We start from the raw sequence: 22,524 nt of genomic DNA, 5'->3' as shown, positions 1-22,524 counted from the left end.
GACTGCATAAATAAAGCCTCCAGCAACAGCAGGCTGACAGTAGCAGGCGGGCAAGCCACAGCCACAGAGAGCCATTCACAGAACTGTCTCGAGACACTTTTTTTTTATTTTCTCTCTCCCTACCTTAGATGAGAAAACAACCGAACTACACCTGCATGCTAAAAAACTTACTGAAACTGTATTGCATTTGAACTTGGGACACTTTGTTGGCTTTTTTTTGTTTTGTGTGGTTTTGTTTTATTTTATTTTTCCTCTTTGATGAGACAACTATTGAACAACATCTGAGGCACCATCTCCAGGATTGGAGGCTGAGGGATGAACAACAAAATTATTAAGATTGAAACTTTATTGCATTTGAATTTGGAGATTTTTATATATTTTTATTTATTTATTTATTTTATATTTATATCTTTATATTTTTATTTTTTTTCTATCCTCTCTCTGTCTCACCAATGCCTTTTCAAATTACAGTTGATTAGTACACTGTCTTTCCCTGTTTATATCTTTGAAACTTTTTTGTTTGTTCTTTGTTTTGTTTTTTTCTACTTGTTTGTTTTTTCCCTTTTCCTTTAACTTCTTTGCTTTCCATCTCCTTTCACCCTGTCATTCTAAATATCACTAGAGCTACTATTACAAGCCTGAAAGTACTTAATTGCACACAGTACAGGGAAAATAACAACACCAAGGGCAACAATGGGAAGACAGAAAAACAGGGAAACAATTTTACGCACAGAAAAAATTTGTACAGGAACCAGAGGAAAATGAAGAAAACAAATACTCAGATCCAGACTCCAACAAAATGAAGATAAACTATGCCAAAGATCCCAATGAAGTCCACAAGAATAATCTAAAAGAAGAAATACTATGGGTACAAAATGAGAATTTTATATAGATGATACTGGGTTTGGCCAACCAAAATGTTCAGGCGACACTCAAAAAATTCCAAGACAACAAAAATAGAGAATTAGAAAAAGCAAAAGAAGAAATAAAGGAAACCATAGGAGCACTGTATAAACAACAAAGTGAAACAGAAAACATGATTAATAAATAGATAAATGAACTCGGAACAAAAATAAGCAACATTAAAGAGGAAGCAACTGAGGATATGGCAAACCTCAGAAAAAAGAATGAAACAGAATTGCAAAACAAAATGGCAGACCAATCCAGCAGAATAGACCAAACAGAAGACAGAATCTCAGAACTTGAAGATGAAATGGTAATTAAAGGAAAAACCAAAGAACTATTAAATAAACAACTCAAGACCTGTGAAAAGAAAATGCAAGAACTCACCGACTCCATCAAATGACCAAACTAGAGAAACAAGAGCATTGAAGAAGGAGAAGAGGTGCAAGCAAAGGGAATGTGTAATATGTTCAACAAAAGAATAACAGAAAATTTCCCAAATCTAGAGAAATCTATGCCCATACAGATGTATGAGGCCTCCAGAACACCAAACAGACCAGATCAAAAGAGAACTACCCCACAACATGTTATTATTAAAACAACAATTTCAGAAACTAGGGAAAGAATATTGAAGACTGTAAGAGAGAAAAAAACAAATAACATGCAAAGGTAAACCAATCAAAATCACAGCAGACTTCTCAACAGAAACATTAAATGCAAGAGGAGCATGGGTTGAGATCTTCCAGGCACTGAATGAAAATAACTTCAACCCCAGGATACTCTACCCAGCAAAACTATCATTCAAAATAGATGGAGCAATAAAGTCTTCCATGATAAGCAGAAACTAAAACAATATGTGACCACAAAGTCACCACTACTAAAGATTCTTCAAGGGATTCTGCACACAGAAAGTGAAACCCAACATAACCATGAAAGGACAGGCAGCACCAAATGACAGGAAAATAAAAAGCAAGAAAGTAGAGAGTAACGTCAACTTAGGTACACACTATCAAACCTTAAAACAACTAAGACAACTAAATGACAGGAATCACCACATACCTATCAGTACTAACACTTAATGTTAATGGACTTAATTCCCCCATCAAAAGGCACCATTTGAAGAAATGGATTAAAAAAGAAGATCCAACAATTTGTTGCTTACAGGAGACCCATCTCACTGACAGAAATAAGCATAGGCTTAGGATGAAAGGCTGGAAGAAGACTTACCAAGTCAATGGCCCCTGAAAAAGGGCAGGAGTAGTAATACTTATCTCTGACAAAGTAGACTTCAAACCTACATTGATCAAACGAGATAAAGAAGGACACTCCATACTAATAAAAGTGGAAATAGACCAAAGGGAAATAACAGTTATCAACCTAAATTGACCCAATGTCAACACACCCAATTGCATCAAACATACCCTGAAAGACCTAAAAGCATATATTAACTCCATCACAGTAGTTATGGGAGACTTTAACATCCCATTATCATCAATAGATAGGTCATCCAAACAAAGAAATCGATAAAGAAAATCAAGATCTAAAATATACAATAGATCAAATGGTACTAGTTTATATTCCCACCAACAGTGTAAGAGGGTTCCTTTTTCCTCACATCCTCACCAACACCTGTTGTTGGTGGTGTTGCTGATGATGGCTATTCTAACATGGGTAAGGTGGAATCTTAGCGTGGTTTTAATTTGCATTTCCTTTATTGCTAGAGATGGTTAGCATTTTTTCATGTGTTTTTTGGCAATTTGAATTTCTTCTTTTGAGAAAGTTCTGTTTAGTTCACTTGCCCATTTCTTTATTGGTTTATTAGTTTTGGGAGAATTTAGTTTTTTAAGTTCCCTATATATTCTGGTTATCAGTCCTTTGATGTATAGTTGGAAAATATTTTCTCCCACTCTGTGGGTGTTCTCTTCAGTTTAGAGACCATTTCTTTTGATGAACAGAAGCTTTTTAGTTTTAGGAAGTCCCATTTATCTTTGCTATCTCTTAGTTGCTGTGCTGCTGGGGTTTCGTTGAGAAAGTTCTTACCTATACCTACTAATTCCAGAGTATTTCCTATTCTTTCCTGTATCAACTTTAGAGTTTGTGGTCTGATATTAAGATCTTTGATCCATTTTGAATTAATCTTGGTATAGGGTGATATACATGGATCTAGTTTCAGTTTTTTGCAGACTGCTAACCAGTTTTCCCAGCAGTTTTTGTTGAAGAGGCTGCTATTTCTCCATCATATATTTTTAGCTCCTTTGTCAAAGACAAGTTGGTTATAGTTTTGTGGCTTCATATCTGAGTCCACTATTCTGTTCCACTGGTCTTCATGTCTGTTTTTGTGCCAGTACCATGCTGTTTTATTGCTACTGCTTTGTAATATAGTTCGAAGTCAGGTATTGTGATACGTCCTGCATTGTTCTTTTGACTGAGTGTTGCCTTGGCTATTCGTGGCCTCTTGTGTTTCCATATAAATTTCATGGTAGATTTTTTGATCTCTTTAATGAATGTCATTGGAATTTTGTTGGGAATTGCATTAAACATGTAGATTACCTTAGGGAGTATCGACATTTTTACTATGTTGATTCTACCAATCCATGAGCATGGGAGATCTCTCCACTTTCTATAGTCTTCCTCAATCTCTTTCTTCAGAAGTGTATAGTTTTCCTTGTAGAGGTCTTTCACATGTTTTGTTAGGATTACACCTTAGTATTTGATTTTTTTGAGGCTATTGTAAATGGAATTATTTTCATGTATTCTTTTTCAGTTTGCTCATTATTAGTGTATAGAAATGCTAATGATTTTTCTATGTTGATTTTATATCCTGCTACCTTGCTATAGCTATTGATGATGTCTAGAAGCTTCTGAGTCGAGTGTTTTGGGTCTTTAAGGTATAGAATCATGTCATCTGCAAATAGGGACATTTTGACAGTTTCTTTACCTATTTGTATTCCTTTTACTCCTTCTTCTTGCCTAATTGCTCTGGCTAGGAATTCCAGTACTATGTTGAATAGGAGTGGAGATACTGGGCATCCTTGTCTGGTTCCTGAAAAAATTGACGAAATAAAGTTAGTTCTTCAAAAAGATAAATAAAATTGATAAATCCTTATCCAATCTGACTTGGGAGAGAAAAAAGACACAAACTGATAAATTTAGAGATGAAAAAGAGTATCAGAAACAAATGTCAATGAAATGTGGAAAATCATGAGGAAATACTTTGAGAACCTGTATTAACTTATTAAAAATTAAACTATTAAAAATTAAATATTAAAATACAAATGTTTAGAATGGATAAATTCCTAGATGAATTGGCCTACTAAAATTGAATCAAGAAGATAACCACCTAAGTGTATCTGTAACAAGCAGTGATATTAAAGCAGTAATATTCTCTCAACAAAAACTCAAGAAATGAGTTTTACCAACTTCTAAAAAAGAACACCAATACTCAAACTGGAAAGGGAAGGAACACCACCAGGCTCTATGATGCCAGTATCACACCTGTTCCAAAACCAGATAAGGACACAACACAAAATGAGAATTACAGACTAGTGTCTTTAATGAACATAGATGCAAAATTCTCAATGAAATACTTACAAACTGAATTTGGCATGTTAAAATGGTCATACACCATGATAAAATTAATAAATGTAACACAAATATATAGATATAATATGGCATATAAACAGATTTTCTTGATGTAGAAAAAGTCTTTGGTCAAATACTGATAAAATTTTATGACAAAAGCTTTGAATAAAGGAGGAATAGAAAGAATGTCTCTCAACATAGTAAAGGCCATACGTAACAAACCTTTAGCCAATATCCTAGTAAATGTTATTGAAACCATTTCTTCTAAAGTCAGAAAGGAGAGAAGCGTATCCTCTCTCACCACTCTCATTAAATATAGTGTTGCAATTCTTAGCCACAGCAATAAAACTGGAAAAAGAAATAAAAGGAATTCAAATGGGGATAATTTTATTACTTCCCTATTTGCTGATGATATGATTTTATATATAAAAGACCCTAAAATTCCACCAAAAGCCCCTCAGATCTTATAAATGCTGTCAGCAAGGAAGCAGGATACAAAATCACAATATAAAAAACAGTAGTTTTCTATATACCAACATATCAACAGACTGACAAAGAAATCAGGAGAAAAATCCCATTCACATTGGTCTCAAAAAATACCTAGGAATTAAATTTGTGCAGGATGTGAAAGACTTTTACAATGAAAACTATGAATCACTGAAGAAAGAAATAGAAGTGCAGATCAGAAGATCGAAAGATCTCCTATGCTCATGGATCAGCAGGCTCAATATTGTCAAAATGGCTCTCTGTACCAAAGGTAATCTACATGTTCAGTGCAATCCCAATTAAAATTTTAGAGATAGAAAATCATTCCTAAAGTTCATATGGAAACACACCAGACCTCGAAAGGGCCAAGCAATCCTGAGCAAAAAGAGCAATGCTAGAGGTATTTCAATATCTGACTTCAAACTATAGTTTTGAGCCATAGCAATAAAAACAGCACAATACTGGTCAAAAGCAGACATGAAGACAAATGAAAGAGAAATAGAAGATCCAGAGGTAAAGCCACACAGCTACAGCCACTTAATTTTTTACAAAAAAATTTTACCAAAGTCCCCAAAGCATGTGATGGAGAAAAGACAACTTTTTCAACAAACATTGGGGAAAACTGGATATTCATATTTGTAGAAGACAATCTAGATCTTTGTGTCTCACCCTGTACTAATATCAACTCAAAGTGGATCACAAATTTTAATGCAAGACTTAAAATTACTACTGCAAAGAATAGGAATAAACACTAAAATCTAGGCCTAAGCAGTAACTGTCAGAATAGAACTTCCATAGCTCAGCAAATCAGAGAAAGGATAGACAAATTGGAATGCATCAAAGTAAAAGGGCTCTGCACAGCAAAGGAAACAGAATGAAGGGACAACCTACAGAATGGAGAAAATCTCTGTCAGCTATACATCTGACAGAAGATTAATAACCAGAATATACAAGGGGCTCAAAAACTAAATTCCCAAAAAATCAACAGCCCAATGAATAAAAGGACAAATGAATGGAATGGACAATTTCCAATATAAGAGGTACAAACAGCCAACAGCTTATTCTCCCTTCCCCACTCTGCTCTGCAGTAGGAGAGTGTCCAGGACCTGTGTTCACAACCTTCTAGTGACACCCTAGCAAACTTCAATAGTGACAAGACTCACCAGGGATGAGTTGCTGGAGAATGAAGAAACTCTGGGACACTTTCCATGAGGGGCAAACATAGTTCTGTGTTTCAGGTATCACACAGAGTCAGAGGTGCTCACTTCTACTGTAGGCAGGGAGACAGCACAGACTGGTGCACCCCAGGCAAAAGAAAAGAAAAGAATGGTGGCGTTGGCTCCAAATAGACCTTTTATAGATTCTGTATTCAAATGAGTGTTCCCAGATGCCTTGTTCTGGTTGAATGAGAAGGGACCCCTATATCAACTTTGATTGGATCATTTTCTTTGTGTACCAATCAATCAAAATGAGAAAATTGGGTGGCCATTTACAAATGTGCTTCCACTTGCAGCCTGTGTTTTCTTCTAGAGTACTTTTCATGGTTTTTTTTCAGTCTTTTTCCCCCTCTAAGCTTTCAGTCAGTCCAATGGTTATAAATGACTTCAGATGCTCACTATCCAATTGACAAGACAACTTGTCTGCCTATGAATGTGTGGTCCAGGTGTGATGTGCAGGTAATTTCTGTGATGAAAAGAGGGACCAACCATGGGTTTGGGCCTACTCAGGAAATGCTTGGTGGAGTGTTGAAGCTTCTTTTTCTGAGAGTTCTCCCATGATGTTTCCTGACAGCCAGAAGCTCTCAGGTTATTAATGGTTATCTCTGCTTGATAGAGGAGGGAAGACTATACAAAGGAAATGCTGTGCATGACATTGACAAACCAAGTCTCCAGGCACACTACAAGTTCCTGCCTGGGAATTTTTGGATTTACTGTCCTAGTCACCTGGAGTACGAATTTCCTAGATGATAGGTTGGATCTTTCTCTTCCAAGTCTCACCCTGGAAATATGTTATCTGAAAATCTCTTGTCTGAACTTAACAAAACACTGCAAATAGAATGAAAGATCCATGGATCACTGATAGTTTGATTTTTTTTTCTTTTTGGCAGTACTGCAGTTTTAAAGTAGGGCTTTGCACTTGCTAGGCAGGTGCTCTACCACTTGAGCCATGACTCCAGTCCCTTTAGATATATTATAATTATAATGTTATTATTGGAATGGTGTTTTGCTTTTTCTCCAGAGTGGCCTGGACTATGATCATCCTACTTTAGTCTTCCTTCTGTAGCTCAGATAACAGGCATTTGCCAGCACATCCAAAATTTTTCTGTTGAAATGGGATCTTGAAAATTTTTTTTTGCCTGGATTGGCCTGGAACCAACATTCTCCCAATGTCACCCTCACAAGTAGCTAGGATTGCAGATGTGAGCCACCAGCACCCAGCTTTTTGCTAAGTTTTTAATAAACAACTAAAAGTATGATGTTAAGGAATGAAGGAACTTTGAGGAAATATTTACAGGTATATTAATGGAGAACTTCCCAGCAGAAAAAGCAGAAGTCAAAGCTTAGAGACAAGAAACAACTTGTCTCTAAGAAGAATGGAGCAAGGTCAGTAGAAATAGAAATGAAGTTAAGAAAGCAAGCCCTGGATGTTGAAAGATCTATCATCCTAAAGCGTTAGCACTCCATCCTTCTGGCAACTGAGAGCCACAAGAAGACTTTCAGCAGGGCAGCTTTAACATAACAGTTGTGTTTTGGAAAAGTTCTGTCTATGTTTCAACTTAACATTGTTTAGAACCATACAAATGAATGGCATTTTTATATCAGTGACACTACCAGTGGCTGGATTGATCAGTTGACTGATGAAGCAAGGGCTTCTTCTCCTTGTTATTAGCTATGAAATTATAGTTGTTGTGAAGAGACTTATCAGAAAACTTCCAATGTGTAGAAAAGCACTACTTCTGAGAACATGTCAGTGGTCCTAAACTTAAAAGCTTAAGACACCCTTCAATAGGTGAGCACATATATAAAGTTGTAAATCTATACAGTGTAATATTATTCAGAGATGAAAAGAATTATCAAGACACAAAAGACATGGAAAAATCTTAAAAGCACAATGCTAAATAAAAGAAGCCACAGGGAGAGGCAGATGGAATCATTATATATAAACATATATATGTGATATATATATTAATATATATCTACTATATATATCATATTAATATATGTAATATGTGGAGAGAGAGATATTAGAGATTGTTGGGGTGTATCCCCAACACTCTGTATAATATCTCTTATGTATGCTTTCACTAAATACTCCTTATTGTAAAATTCACAAATAAATATACACAAGTAAATGTTTTGTAATTTGCCACATGTCTAAATTACACAAACATAATAATAATAGTGTTGTTTTTTGTGTGGCAGTGCTCAGGTGTAAACCCAGGGTCTCAAGTTTGCTAAGCAGGCACTCTACCACTTGAGCCATGAACCCAGCCCTTTTTGCTAGCCTGTGTCTCTCCCATAACTGGGATAATAGGCATGCACCAACATAGCCAGCTTTTCTTTTGTTGTTTTTGTTAAGAGGATTCTCACTAAATTTTGCCCTGTATAGCATTGAACCATAATCCTTCTGAGTAGCTGGGATTGCAGGTGTCAGTCAATGAGCTCATCACAAGAAGGTTTTTTATAAAAAAGAAACAAAACAACAGCACATTCATATATATAAGAGGAACAATCTATTAGAATAGAAAAATAAGCACATTTAAATGAAGTGAAGAAATTTCTAAATCATCAAATCTAAGGCCTTTATTTTCTGTGTCAAATACAATTATTCTTATAGCTTTAGAAAAATCTTAGTTGCCCATATGTGCTGGCTGGCACAGTGAAAGAAGATACTGCTCTCAAACTGAATAAAATTTGTTATGCTTCCACATTATAAAAGACCAAACTGTGCTAGAATCAGGGCAACTGTGTACATACTATAATTTCAACTGCACACTTTGAGTTTGACTCTCTACTTCAGCTCTGCATGGCTTTTCATCCAATGATTCTTGTATTCCATGAGGACTGGGGTTTCTATTAACTTTTCCACACCTGCAACCTCACAGAACAACAAAGAACCACACATTCACACAAACACTACCTGGCTGGAGAGACTTGAATATGTACAGGATATTAGCAAGCAGGTCCAGAAGAAAAATGGGCTCATTTGGTTTTAAAACCCACAGCTTGGAAATCTCACAAAAAATGACTGCAGTGTCTATGGCTCTATCTCACACTCGTGATAAGTGTTCTAGATTCAGAGTAGGCAGGATCTGGATGAACTTTCCACCTCCCCAGCATCCATTCATTTCTTGATACATCAATGAAAACAGGGTTGAAGGAAGTTTTCATTTCTTTGGGCAGCATCTGCCAGCAAGTTGAAAGGTTTACCACCTTCACTAAGTCTGTAACAGATATTTAGCTTAATCTTGAGAAATGTATCTGACTATGTGTTCACCATCAAGAAGGAGTCAAGTAATAACACATCTATTGCAAGAAATGATGAGGTTAATGCAGGGTTCACTGGAGCAACCATTATCTATACCTGTATCATGACAAAGAGTGATTGACTTTGGCATTGAAATTGAAGTATTCCTGGCTCAACTTGTTCTTTGCACATCTTCCTACATTGTGACAAGCACCTATAACTATGCATACTGCCTTCACTACAAACTGCTGATTATTGAATCAACAGACCAGACTTAGATGGCCCAAAACCTTAATGCCTCTAGTGTAATATAATGGCATAAAAGTATTTTATACTTACCATCATGATAGATGGCCCACCATCATGGTTCTGCCAGGCATTTGGGAATCTTCCTTAATATACCAAGCTGTGAGCCTGATCAATCTCTGCATCTCAAGTGTGGTGATTCAGCATTAAATTTAATTTAATTTATTTTTTAACCTTGCCCATGCTTATTAATAGTCATGACACCTATACCAATAAATCTGTTTCAGTTAGTCAATGACAGTCTACTCTTTGATGTCTAAACACAATTGTTCTACATTGCTCCACATAGCCTCCTCCAGTTCATCTTCCATATTTGGAAAAATGAAATTTAAAAATGTGGCATACTGAACTACTACATTCTTTTATTTTTCTAGCTGCACTGGGGTTCAAACTGAGGGCACCATGCTTGCTAGACAGGCATTCTTTTGCTTGAGCCACTCCACCAGCCCCAACTGTACCTTTCTAAACCTTACTTTTATTTAAAATGCAATAAAAAGTTTGAGTTCTTATGAAAATGTAAGCCATTTACACTTACAGTCACATTCTGTCACTCATGTTTCAAAGGTTATCATCAAAATTATCCATAAGTTAACATTCCTTTATTCTTAGATAGTATTTACATTTCAGGGACACTTTCTCATTTTTCCTCAGGCATTCTCTTGAGGAAACTTGAAAAGGTACTGGAATCTGCCTGTAGCTGTGGCCAGGCACACCTATGAGGAATACATAGTTCTCCTTGTTAACTTATAATTATCATGGCACACTGGTAGAGGTCTGAGAAAAGTACAAGACACTAACAGGAAGTGCTCCCTTCACTTTTTAATTGGAAGACTTGGTAAGAAGTCTTGTTTTCTCTTGAGTATTTGACAGACTTTTCTACTGAAGCCATGTAGACCTAGATTTTTCTTTGGGGAAGGTTTAAGGTATAAAACTTCAATTTCTTTATTAGATACAGTGATGCTCTGAATTTTTCTTGTTGAATAAAATTAGGTGGTTAACTTTGTTGAGGAATTTGTCCATTTCATCTAGACTGTCAAATCTACTCACATAATATGTTCATAACTGTCTTTCATTATTGTTAAGCTTCTGTCCTATGTGTTATTTTGAATCTTCTTTTATTTTGTATATAGTAGTTCTCTTGTATTACCTTTTCATGATCTGCTTGAAGAGTTTATTAATATTATAGAACTAGAAAAGAACTAAAGTTTGGTTTCATTTTTTTGCTTACTTTCTATTATTTCCACATTATTGATCTCTCAAATTTTCTTTTGTTGGCTTACTCATTTTTTTTTCTTTTCCATTTTCTTTTTGTTGTTGTTGTTTTCATTAAGACACATTTTCACTAAGTAGCCAAGTCTGGCCTCAAATTAGTGATCCTCCAGGCTAAGCTTCCTGAATACTGTAATTACAGGTCCACATCTTTCTAGTTTCTTAAAGTGGAAGCTAAGATCCTTGTTTTGAGAACTCTTTAATTTTCTAATATAAACATCTCCTGCTAATGAATTTTTCTTTAAGAAACACATGAGGGAGAAATCACTAATTTTACAGTGATTTATTTTGTCAGTCAGTCCAAAATATTTTCTACATTGTAAAAATTGCCCTTGACCCATGCATTACTTTATATTTTTTAGGATAGAATCCAAATATGTGAGAAATTGCCAGATATCTTTTTGTTATTGATTTATAATTTAAACCAATTTTTGCTAAAAAAATTCACTGTAAGAATTGAAACATTTTATTTATTGAGATTGTTTTATGTCCTAGAGTAGTGGAATATTTCATGTGCATGGCAAATAATATGTATTTTGCTATTGGGGTTGTACTCTATAAATGTCAATTAGACTAAATTAATGAAGTCTCTAAACTCGTATTAAATGTCTACCTCCAAGTTACACCTTGAGAAATGAACAATTAAAACTCTACTATCATGGATCTTCATATATTATAGTAATTGCATCATTTTTTCTTAAAATGTTTTGAAGCTCTGTTATTAGGTTGATAAAAACCATCAGTGTGCTTGATTGAATGATCCTGTTATCATTGTGATGCATCTATATCCAGGCAAAATTCTTTGCTCTTAAATCTGCTTTGTGTGATATTAATATAGATAGACAATACTCCAGTTTTCTTTGCATTTGTGTTAGGAGAATATATTTCTCATCCCTTTCCTTTTTACCTAGTTGTGTCTTTACATTTAATGTGATTTTTGTGTAGGTAGAATATAGTTAAATCTTTCCTTTTTATCCAACCTGAAAAGCTCTGTTTTTTAAATTGGGATGTTTAGCATATTTACATTTAGTGTTCTGATTCAAAGTCAGCCTGCAAATAGTTCACAAGACCCTATCTTGAAATTAACCATACAAAGAAATAAAAAGCTGCTGGAGTGTCTCAAGGTGCAGTCCCTGAGTAAGCCCCAGTACCACAAAAAAAACCCTGACATGAATAAAATGTGTAAGTGTGTATTGTTGTACTAGACTGACTGACTGAATGCTGATACCCAAAGGGCTTGGATTTAAATGCCACACAACAGCTTTGCTTTATCAGTTTAAATGATACTTCAGTACTTTTTACTGGTTGATAAAGAGCTTCTACCATGAGTTGTGAATACTTCCTGCTGCTCTGTTCACCCTTTCCTCTTTTCTTGGACCATTTGTACCTCTCTGCTCTCTGGACATCTATCTCTTTTATTAGGACTCCACTCTAGTTCTTTGCCACTGTCCTTCCTTCCTTTACTTTTGTTTATGCCATTCTGGAAGTTTAATAGATTGGATATCAACACAACTCATATCAATACCCATGACATTAAAGAGTGTGTGAGTGTGTGTGTGTGTGTGGTGTTGGAGATCAAATCCAGGGGCTTGTGGATGCTCAAGTGTTCTACCACTAACCTACATCCCTGGCTCAACATTCAGTTTTTAAATGGTTTACAATTAATCAATAGTATAATAGAAAATTTTGAAAATGCAAATTTAATGGTGAGAATACAGTTTGACCAGGCACTGGTTGCTCACACCTGTAATCCTAACTATTCAGGAAGCAGAGATCAGAAGGACTGCAGTTCGAAACCAACATGGGCAAATAATTGGCCTATCTCAAAAATACTCAACATGAAAAGGGGCTGATGGAGTGGCCAAGTGGTAGAGGACCTGTCCAGCAAGCATGAGGCCCTGAGTTCAAATCCTAGTACCACCAAAAAATACAGCTGGAATCATGTTACAAGTTCATACTTTAAGGACTTAGATACAAAGGAGCAAAAGGAGAGGGACAACATCCAACCTCTGCTGAAGCCTGCAGGATAAGAATGAATGTTTTAACTGTGTGTTTTGAAAGATCTGTGAACTAAATGGCTCTTGCAGCTTTGGCGGCAGATGTGGAAAGTGGAAACAGATTGGGCAGCTTGGGGCTTGGCGGCTCCAGGTTGGAACAGCCCAAAGGTTACCCTGAAATCTGAACATTTCCAAGTGGTTGGATTCTTGATGATGCAATTGATTTGCATATCTAGTCAAAGTTTACATCCTTGGAATGTAAATTCAAAATATGAATCTATGGAAAAGGTTAAACTTTACAACCAGCCCAAAGGAAAGGTGTTCTTTATAACAGCTTTAATATAACTAGTTGAAACATAGACATGTACAGACTCACACACTCACTCAACCAAACATACAATCACATACCTAACACATTCATACACACACACACACTCACAAACACATACACACATACATTCACACACAAGCACATGCACCCACATCCAGTAAAAAATAAACAATAAAAAACAAACAAATGATTAGGTAAATAAATATATAAAGAAACACATAAATACCTAAATGAATAAATGAATGAATACATAAATAAATGAAAATATGTAATACATACATAGATATATCCATGAATACATACATATATAAATGAATAAATGAATGAATGGAGAAATAAATATTTGAATACATAAATACATAAACATGTAAATGAATGAATGAATAAATAAATTAGTACATAAGTGGGTAAATGAAGAAAAATTTTAAAATACATATATAGTTTTATCAATAAATACATACTATATATATATAAATGAATGAATGAATGGTAAATACTTCAATATATAAATAAACATATAAAAACATAAATGAATGAATAAACAAATAAATACATAAATCCATAAATACAGAGGCATATCAATAAATACATAAATTCATCAGTGACTATATAAATGATTGAATAAATTCATCAATAAACAAATACATAAATGATCAAATGAACGATAAATGAATACAAATATGAACAAATGATTAAACATAAATAAAACAATAGCTACATAGATACGTGAATAGATACACACTTGGCTCTTGGGCCCTCAGGTGATGCATTCATCTGTAGCTTCCTGGCCTCCAGCACAGCAGTGGTTGACCAGGAGACTTCACAAGGCGTCCTGGTTCACATTTGCCCCAAGCCACAGAGGCTTGAAAAACAGGTGCAGGCCGTGCTCTGGGAGCGCAGCCAGGTCTCTGTACCAGCGGCTGCCTTAGGCTCTGGGAGGCGAGGTCGGCCGGGATCCAGACGCCACTGCTGAGTATGTGCTGCGGGCAGGGTCTGCAGCGAGCTCGGCCAGGCAGCAGGGCTCAGCCTGGCCTGGCACTCAACTGCAGTCCGGGACGAGGCAGCACAGGGCTCCACAAGGAGCAGGCGCCCGTCCATGGCCCACTGGGACCTCAGCAGCTGTGGCAGGGCTGGGAACTGGGATTGGGAGAAAGGGAGGTCGGGGAGAGCCTCAGGGCGCGAAAGCAGCGTCCATGACTGTGCACAGTGGTAAGCAGGGCTCTCCTGCCCAGCATCCAACTGCAGCGATTCCCCTTCCATCAGGCCTCCCCGCAGCCGGTGCCCCTTGCCCTAGCCTCCCTTCATCCTAAACTGCTCCCCAGGAGGCAGCGGTCCACCTCCACCCACTCCGGATCTTCCTCTTCCTCCTGACTCCTGCAAGGCATGCCTCTGACACCTGCACAACCAAAACACGCTGCCGACTCGTGGACTGGGGAAACTCCCTTCCCCTTGCCTCTTAGAGACTACAGCTGACAGCTGACAAGTGACAATGGGGTCAGCAGGCCTCCCTCACCTGCCTTTCTCTCAAAGGCAGATGTCACCGTGAGTAAGCGCCGTCTACTGTTGGTTGTGAGCAAGTGCTAAGGTCAAGAATTGCACTGGCCAGCTTGCTTCATCACCTGGTTTCCTCTGCCTTGAAGGCCAGCGGGAAGGAAGGAATATAGGGGAGCAAAACCGCTAGCATGAAGCAGCTGGCGGGGAAGCTAGTGTCCTAGGGTGCTGGCCTTGTGAGAGGGAGGTCAAGACCTTAAAACCTGAGGTCCACAACGAAGGATTTTGTTTTCTTTTCTTTCTTCCAGCTGGATCTCAAGAGCTCACCCAAGTTACCTAACAAATCAGAACAGAGATCAGGGGGATTGCGCTGCTAGTAGTAGTACATGTTCATCTCAACAAACGCATCAATAAATAGGGCTGAAATAGGTATCATATTCTTTAAATGTCTTGTGGGTTAAAATATTCATCCAAAGAGTGCAACATCAAACAACTAAATATTGAGAAGGCCCATTAAAAATTAGTATACTTCAGTGCTCATTCTCACAAAACAAAAACATTTTTTTCTTTGAAGAAACCATTACTGACCAAACTTCTGCAAAACAACGTGGAAGTATGTGGGTACCTACCAGTAATTAAACAACTTCAACATCCACCTCGTCATCCCACTTTCCAAACACTCAGAGGTGTGGACTGGGATGGCAGCATAAGCTTTACTGCTGAAAGCATAAGGCATAAAAAACTCATGGAGACACTTTTCAAAAAAGAAATTTATAAACATGTATTTTAATCACATTAATTTCTGTCATGTGTGATACCAGTGTAAGAGAATTTCAGGAGGTTGTGTTAGCAGAAGAAAGTAAGAGACTTTAAAATAATTTAATGTATGCTACCAGGACCATTATAATAATGACTGCTACAAGTTACTGTTTTTAAACACTACGAGTGAACTTTTCTTTAAAAAATGTAAGGTAGAAAACAGAATAAATCTTCTCTTCTGATTATGGTATCATGGCATGACTTTAGACACGTTGGTTTATGATTTCTCTTGAACATTGTGATATATCATGTACATTTAAAGCTTAATTAGAGAAGAAGATGGGTATGAAATTGAACTGCTAAAATAGAGCAAATATATGTAACTAGTAAAGCTTGTGGTTTTAGATGTTCTTTTACAGAACAGTGCAAACTGACAAATGCTTTTGTACTTCTAAATGAAATTCATTAATTATTTAAAATTATAATGTTGTGCACATTTAATACTTTAAGAATAGAGTTTTCATTGTTTTACTATGATGTACTGCTTCTATTCAGTGTGAGTCTAGAAGAGTTATTTTTATCCATTATTACTAATTATTCCTTTTGATTCTCCTTACACTGTCTGCTTTTAATGAAAATTCTTTCTAAAATATCAATGCCTCTTACTTCCAATTAAATAAATTAATGGATTTTGACACTGCAAAATTGAAATGTATTATTTTAAAACCTTTCAAAGTCTCAAGTTAATAATGGATTATATAATTAGCAATGACCAGAGGAAAAAAATTCAAGGAGATTTTCTAGGAATTAAAGTGCGACATGGGAAAATGAATTCTACCATCTTCCAGCTCATGATTCCTCTAGATGACAGTACAGTTAGGCTGAATGCTGACAAAATTAGAAATAATTGCCACTAACTCTGTGGCACAGGTATTGTCTAGGCTTTATAGGTAAGGTTTCAGGACAATCAGGGGTCTCACAGTTCCTAATGCTCTTTATTAAACTTTGTTTTAATTAGAGTATTTATTGTGACATGACATTGATAATCCTAATATATGGTTTTTTGTGTATGAAGTAGCTTTTGCTTTTTGCTGTATTCTTTATCTGGGTGGAGATACATTTCAGCATTTACAAAAGTTCTTAGATTGTATCAAGTATATCATGCACAAATTCATCTCCTCTACAACTCCTCACTCCACCTCCCCCAACTCCTAGTTTTAATCGCTATCATTTTTTCATTTACATACATGTGTACATATTTTGCACTGTATTCACACTGCTACCTCTTTTCCATGGCACCTCCCCCATGCCCACTGGTGCCAACTGAACACTCCCCACACACAGAGGACATGTTTCAACATCCTGTTCTCTAAGTTTGTAAAATAAAATAAGAAAACAATTACTTTTTTTGGTGTGAGATAAAGATAGCTACACAGGGAAAAGCTTTGTGATATTTTCATGTATATATGTATTATAGCTCCAATAATTTCATTTTCTCTAATTTTCTTCATTCTCCCTTAGTCCCTTTCTTATTGTGATTTCAGCCAGTTTAAGATTTCTATACAGAAAGTATATCAACCATATTCCAATTCTTAGTTTCCTTCTTCTACCCTACCCCTCCCATACATGACCTCCCCTTAGTGTGACTATTGTTTCATAATATTGTGGCATTTAGATTAGGTCTCTAATCTACATGTGGGAGAGAACTTGTGGCTTTTGGCCTTCTGAGTCTGGTTAACTTCACTGAAGGTGATGTTCTCCAGTTCCATCCACTTACCTGCAAATGACAAAATTTCCTTATGCTTTCTGGCTCAGTAAAATTCTATTGTATATTAATACCACGTTTTCTTAACACATTCATCAGTAGTGGGGCATCTTGGGTGTTTTTGTAGCTTAACTGTTGTGTATAGTGCTGCAATAAATATGGGTGTGCAGGTGCCTTTGTTGTATGTTGATTCATATTCTTTGGGTATGTCCCTAGGAGTGGTATTACTGTTTTTACTATTTTAAGAGGCACCCATACCATTTTCCATAGTGATTAAAATACCTTACATTTCTACCAGCAGTGAATGAGGATTCCTCTTCCCCACATCCTTCTTAATACTTTTTTTGTTTATGCTCTTCATGGTAGTCATTCCTAAAAGATGTGATGTGTAATCTTGATATCATTATACTGTTTTGAGTTGATGTCTGCATCTGACATTCTTGACTTCAGTAGTTAGGTAAAGAACTTTGTTATTTCTAAAGATCTTTGGACTTTAAACATTATGTAATTATATGAAAATTTGAGAATATTAATTTTCATCCTCTGTTTTCTGGAAAGACCATCATATATGAACAAATTAGGAACTTATTTAATAATAACTGATATTTTCCTGAATAAAATGGGCAACTCTATTTTAAATGAATGTATAGGAGTATATAGGAGTATATTTCCATTGGTGGTTTACTTGACAGAACAGTCATTTTTTCCTTGATGATAACTACAAATATAAAATAAAAACAGAAAACATGGAAAAAACCAGTAAAGCAAGTAAAAAGTTTAAACCAGAGTGACTTATTTGGTAGAAGTATAATCTTTGAATGTATTTAACCCATTTTCATGGCCATAATGTGCTCTTTATAACATTCAGTTACATCAAAATAAATCATTCACAAACCAACTGGTTGTTCTTTATTTGTTTAAACAACTACTATATTATAGTATTATTACTAAAATATGTTAGTACTTCACATTTCAAATACTGACATATAACTTTATGTATGATGAATGTCTTATTTGTATCTAAACTTGAGTTCAGGTTTTTTTATAAATTAAAATTTTCCACTTTTAATTATGTATAAAAATGTAGGGAGGAAGTTTCTTATATTTAATTCAGTGACCATACAATGAGGATAGTGACTACATTGATGGAGTCTATGTGTTTTAAATACAATTCATAGTGTGAAAATTCAAGCTCCCTTAATAAAGTCAGGACATAAAATTTTGACAATTACAGAGCACATTTTGTTTCTTTGTTGGAATTTTGATTTCTATTGCATTTTTCTTTAATTTTTGTCACCAGTTCATTTCAGTTCCCCACATATTCCTCTCAGCTCCAACATATAGCATTGATTCTGCTTCCTTATAAGCAATTTCCCATGGCAGCTTGGCAATTCTTTTTGATCTTCTCATTCCTTGACACTAAGAATCCATGGGACCCAAGTGACAATGAATTCCTACCTTACACCATATTTATCACCTTGCTGAGTCTGTCAAGATTTTCCCCTCTTTGGCCATCATTTCCTCCAGGATTGTAGACTTCAGAGTTTGTGGACAGGAATTCCAGTTTGAGTCTTTGGGGATACTAACTATGCAGGGTATTTCTGCTTCCATCTTTGTTTCCAGATCCAGGTGTTTTTCCTTTTAAGGGGACAAAGTCCATTCTAATTCATTTCGAATAGTGCCTCTTGGAAAATGGCCCAACATTCTCACAGAGAATTACTGGCAAGCTGGGCCTTCAGCAGCACAATCATCATGTGATTTCAGTGCTCTAGAAAGATGGCTGCTTTTTTGGAGAATCCTGTGTGGTAGGAGCAGTGGGTCTCATGATCATAGGTCCAGTTCTATACTTCCTTCATTATGCAATGGGGTCCTAGTAAAAGTTGTTAAGAGCATGAATTCATAAAGAAAAATGTAATATTGTTGGTTGAAGTCCAGCTGGGAGTAACTCAAATCCATACTCACAAGTAACATCTATTTCTAATTATCAAATGAATAAATTCACCATCAGATAAACAGTTGATCTTCCAGAAGGAGAGTTCTATATTGGAAGTATAAAATTGGCATCCCTTATTTGCATATTGGCATTCATTAAAATCATTTACATACTTACAACATCAGTGCTGAGGAGGCAGAGAGAGAACTTGCTTAATGTAAACTGGTGGAGACATTTACTCTTCCTCCTCACTGCCTTTTTTTGTGGTGAATGATTACTGATAATTATATACATGTGAAACAAAGATTTCTGCAATCTGTGCACCATCTCACATGTCTACCAAAATACCACTAGATTATCCCATAATTTTCTGATCATATAGTATTTTCCTTTAAAATTAGCTGATTAAAATAGCCTGATTAGCTAACCAGGCTATTTGACTCTGATCATAAATTAAGAATGGCACTCATTTTTATTAGGTCATTCCTACTTCCAAAGGAAGTGTATACCCCCAGTAAAATCCTTGAATCCCTGCCCATTGGGAAAATTTTGTACTTTTATAGAAGCTGATGACTATGCTGTTTCCTTGTCACTTGGCCCACCTGGAGAAACAATGGGTATTTGTAAATGGCAGTGACAGGTCAACTTTTTCTGTGATAATATTGCAGCTGTGATTATTTTGCATTTAAAAATAAAATTTATTTTGCTCAAACTATTTTTTTATTTGCTTTTTAAAACCTCCATATATTTTATATGACTCGGGTCATTTAACTGGAATGTAAATATATTACTTAGAATTTCATAATTTTTACTTGATTATGTTAAAAGAAGTGTGATTTCTTTCTGTCCCTCTATCACATTAAAATTATTCTATTTTAACTAACATTTGTTTAAATCATTTTCTTCTTTGTTTATTTCCTTTATTCATATGTGCATACAAGGATAGGGTCATTACTCCCTCCTTCCCCCTCTCCCTACCTTTCCCCCCACCCCTCACTCATCCCCAACCCCCTTGATTCCCAGCGGAAAATGTTTTGCCCTTATCTCTGATTTTGTTGGAGAGTATAAACATTAATAAGGAAGACTAGGGGTTTTTGCTAGGTGAGGCAAGGATAACTATATAAGGAGATTCCTAGTATTGCTTCCATGTAGGTATGTGTTATTTTATAATTTGATTCTTCTGGAGCTAAACTTTTCTCTGGTCCCTAGTGCTCTTCTCCTATTGGCCTCTGTTGCTTTAAAGTTTCTGCATTATTCCAATGCCTTTGTTGTGTTTGATCTTGATCTAAAATCCTCATGTGAGGGAGAACATGTGACTTTTGGTATTCTGGGCCTGGATAACCTCGCTCAGGATGATATTCTCCAGTTCCATCCATTTGCTTGCAAATGATAAGATTTCATTCTTCTTCATGGCTGCGAAAATTCCATTGCGTAAATACCACATTTTCTTAATCCATTCGTCAGTACTGGGGCATCTTGTCTGTTTCCATAACTTGGCTATTGTGAATAGTGCTGCAATAAACATGGGTGTACATGCACCTCTGGAGTAATCTGTGTCCCATTACTTTGGGTATATCACCAAGAGTGGTATTGCTCAGTCAAATGGCAGTTTGATGTTTACATTTTTAAGAAGCCTCCAAATTTTTTTCCAGAGTGGTTTTACTTGTTTGCATTACCACCAGCACTGTATAAGCATAATTTTTTCTTCACATCCTTACCAACACCTGTTGATGGTGGTGTTTCTAATGATGGCTATTCTAACAGGGTTCAGGTGGAATCTTAGTATAGTTTTGATTTGCGTTTCCTTTATGGCTAGAGATAGTGAACATTTTTTCATGTGTGTTTTGGTCATTGGAAATTCTTCTTTTGATAAAGTTCTATTAAGTTCACTTGCCTGTTTCATTATATGTTCATTAATTTGGGGAGAGTTTAATTTTTTGAGTTCCCTGTATATTCTGATTATCAATCCTTTGTCTGATGTGTAGCTGGCAAATATTTTCTCCCACGCTGTGTGTGGTCTTTTCAGTTTAGAGACCATTTCTTTTGTTGAGCAGAGGTTTTTACTTTTATAATGTCCCATTTTCCTATGCTTTCTCTTAGTTGCTGAGCTGCTGGGGTTCCACTGAGGAAGTCCTTGCCTATACCTATTAGTGCCAAAGTATTTCCTACTGTAGCCTGTATCAACTTTAGAGTATGTGGTCTAATATTAAGGTCCTTGAACCATTTTGAGTTAATACGAGTACAGAGTGATAAACATGGATCTAATTTCAGTTTTTTGCAGACTGCTAACCAGTTTTCCCAACAGTTTTTGTTGAAGAGTCTGTCTTTCTCCTGTGCATATTTTTAGAGCATTTGTCAAAAATAAGATGGGCATAGTTGTGTGGATTCATATCCAGGTCCTCTATTCTGTTCCACTGGTCTTCATGTCTGTTTTTGTGCCAGTACCATGCTGTTTTTATTGGTATTGCCTTATAATATAGTGTGAAGTTGGAAATTGTGATACTTCCAGCATTGTTCTTTTTGCTGAGGATTGCCTTGTATATTCGTGGTTTCTTGTGTTTCCAAATGAATTATAGGGTAGATTTTTCAATCTCTTTAATGAACGTCATTGGGATTTTGATGGGAACTGCGTTAAACATGTAGCTTGCTTTTGGTAGTATAGCCATTTTTACTATGTTGATTCTACCTATCCATGAACGTGGGCGATCTCTCCACATTCTACAGTCCTCCTCAATCTCTTTCTTTAAGGGTTTATAATTTTCCTTGTAAGGGTCATTCACATCTTTTCTTATGTTTATTCTTAGGTAGTTTGTTTTTTTTGAAACTACTGTAAATGGAATTGTTTTCATATGTTCTTTCTCTTTTTGTTCATTATTAGTGTATAGAAAAGCTAATTATTTTTGTAATGTATCCTGCCACCTTTCTCTTGCTGTTGATGGTGCCTAGGAGCTTTTGGGTAGAGTATTTTGGGTCTTTAAAGTATAGGATCATATCATCTGCAGGAGAGATATTTTGACAGTTTCTTTATCTATTTGTATTCATTTTATTTCTTCTTCTTGCCTTATTGCTCTGGCTAGGAATTCCAGTACTCTGTTGAATAGGAGTAGGGATAGTGGACACCCTTGTCTAGCTCCTGACTATAGAGAGAATGGTTTCAGTTTTTCTTCATTAAGTATAATGCTGGATGCTGGCTGTAGATTTGTCATATATAGCTTTTATAATGTTGAGGTAGATT

This window comes from Castor canadensis, chromosome 13 (genome assembly GCF_047511655.1).
Source record: "Castor canadensis chromosome 13, mCasCan1.hap1v2, whole genome shotgun sequence".
NCBI lineage: Eukaryota > Metazoa > Chordata > Mammalia > Rodentia > Castoridae > Castor > Castor canadensis.
This window is presented reverse-complemented; position numbering follows the sequence as displayed.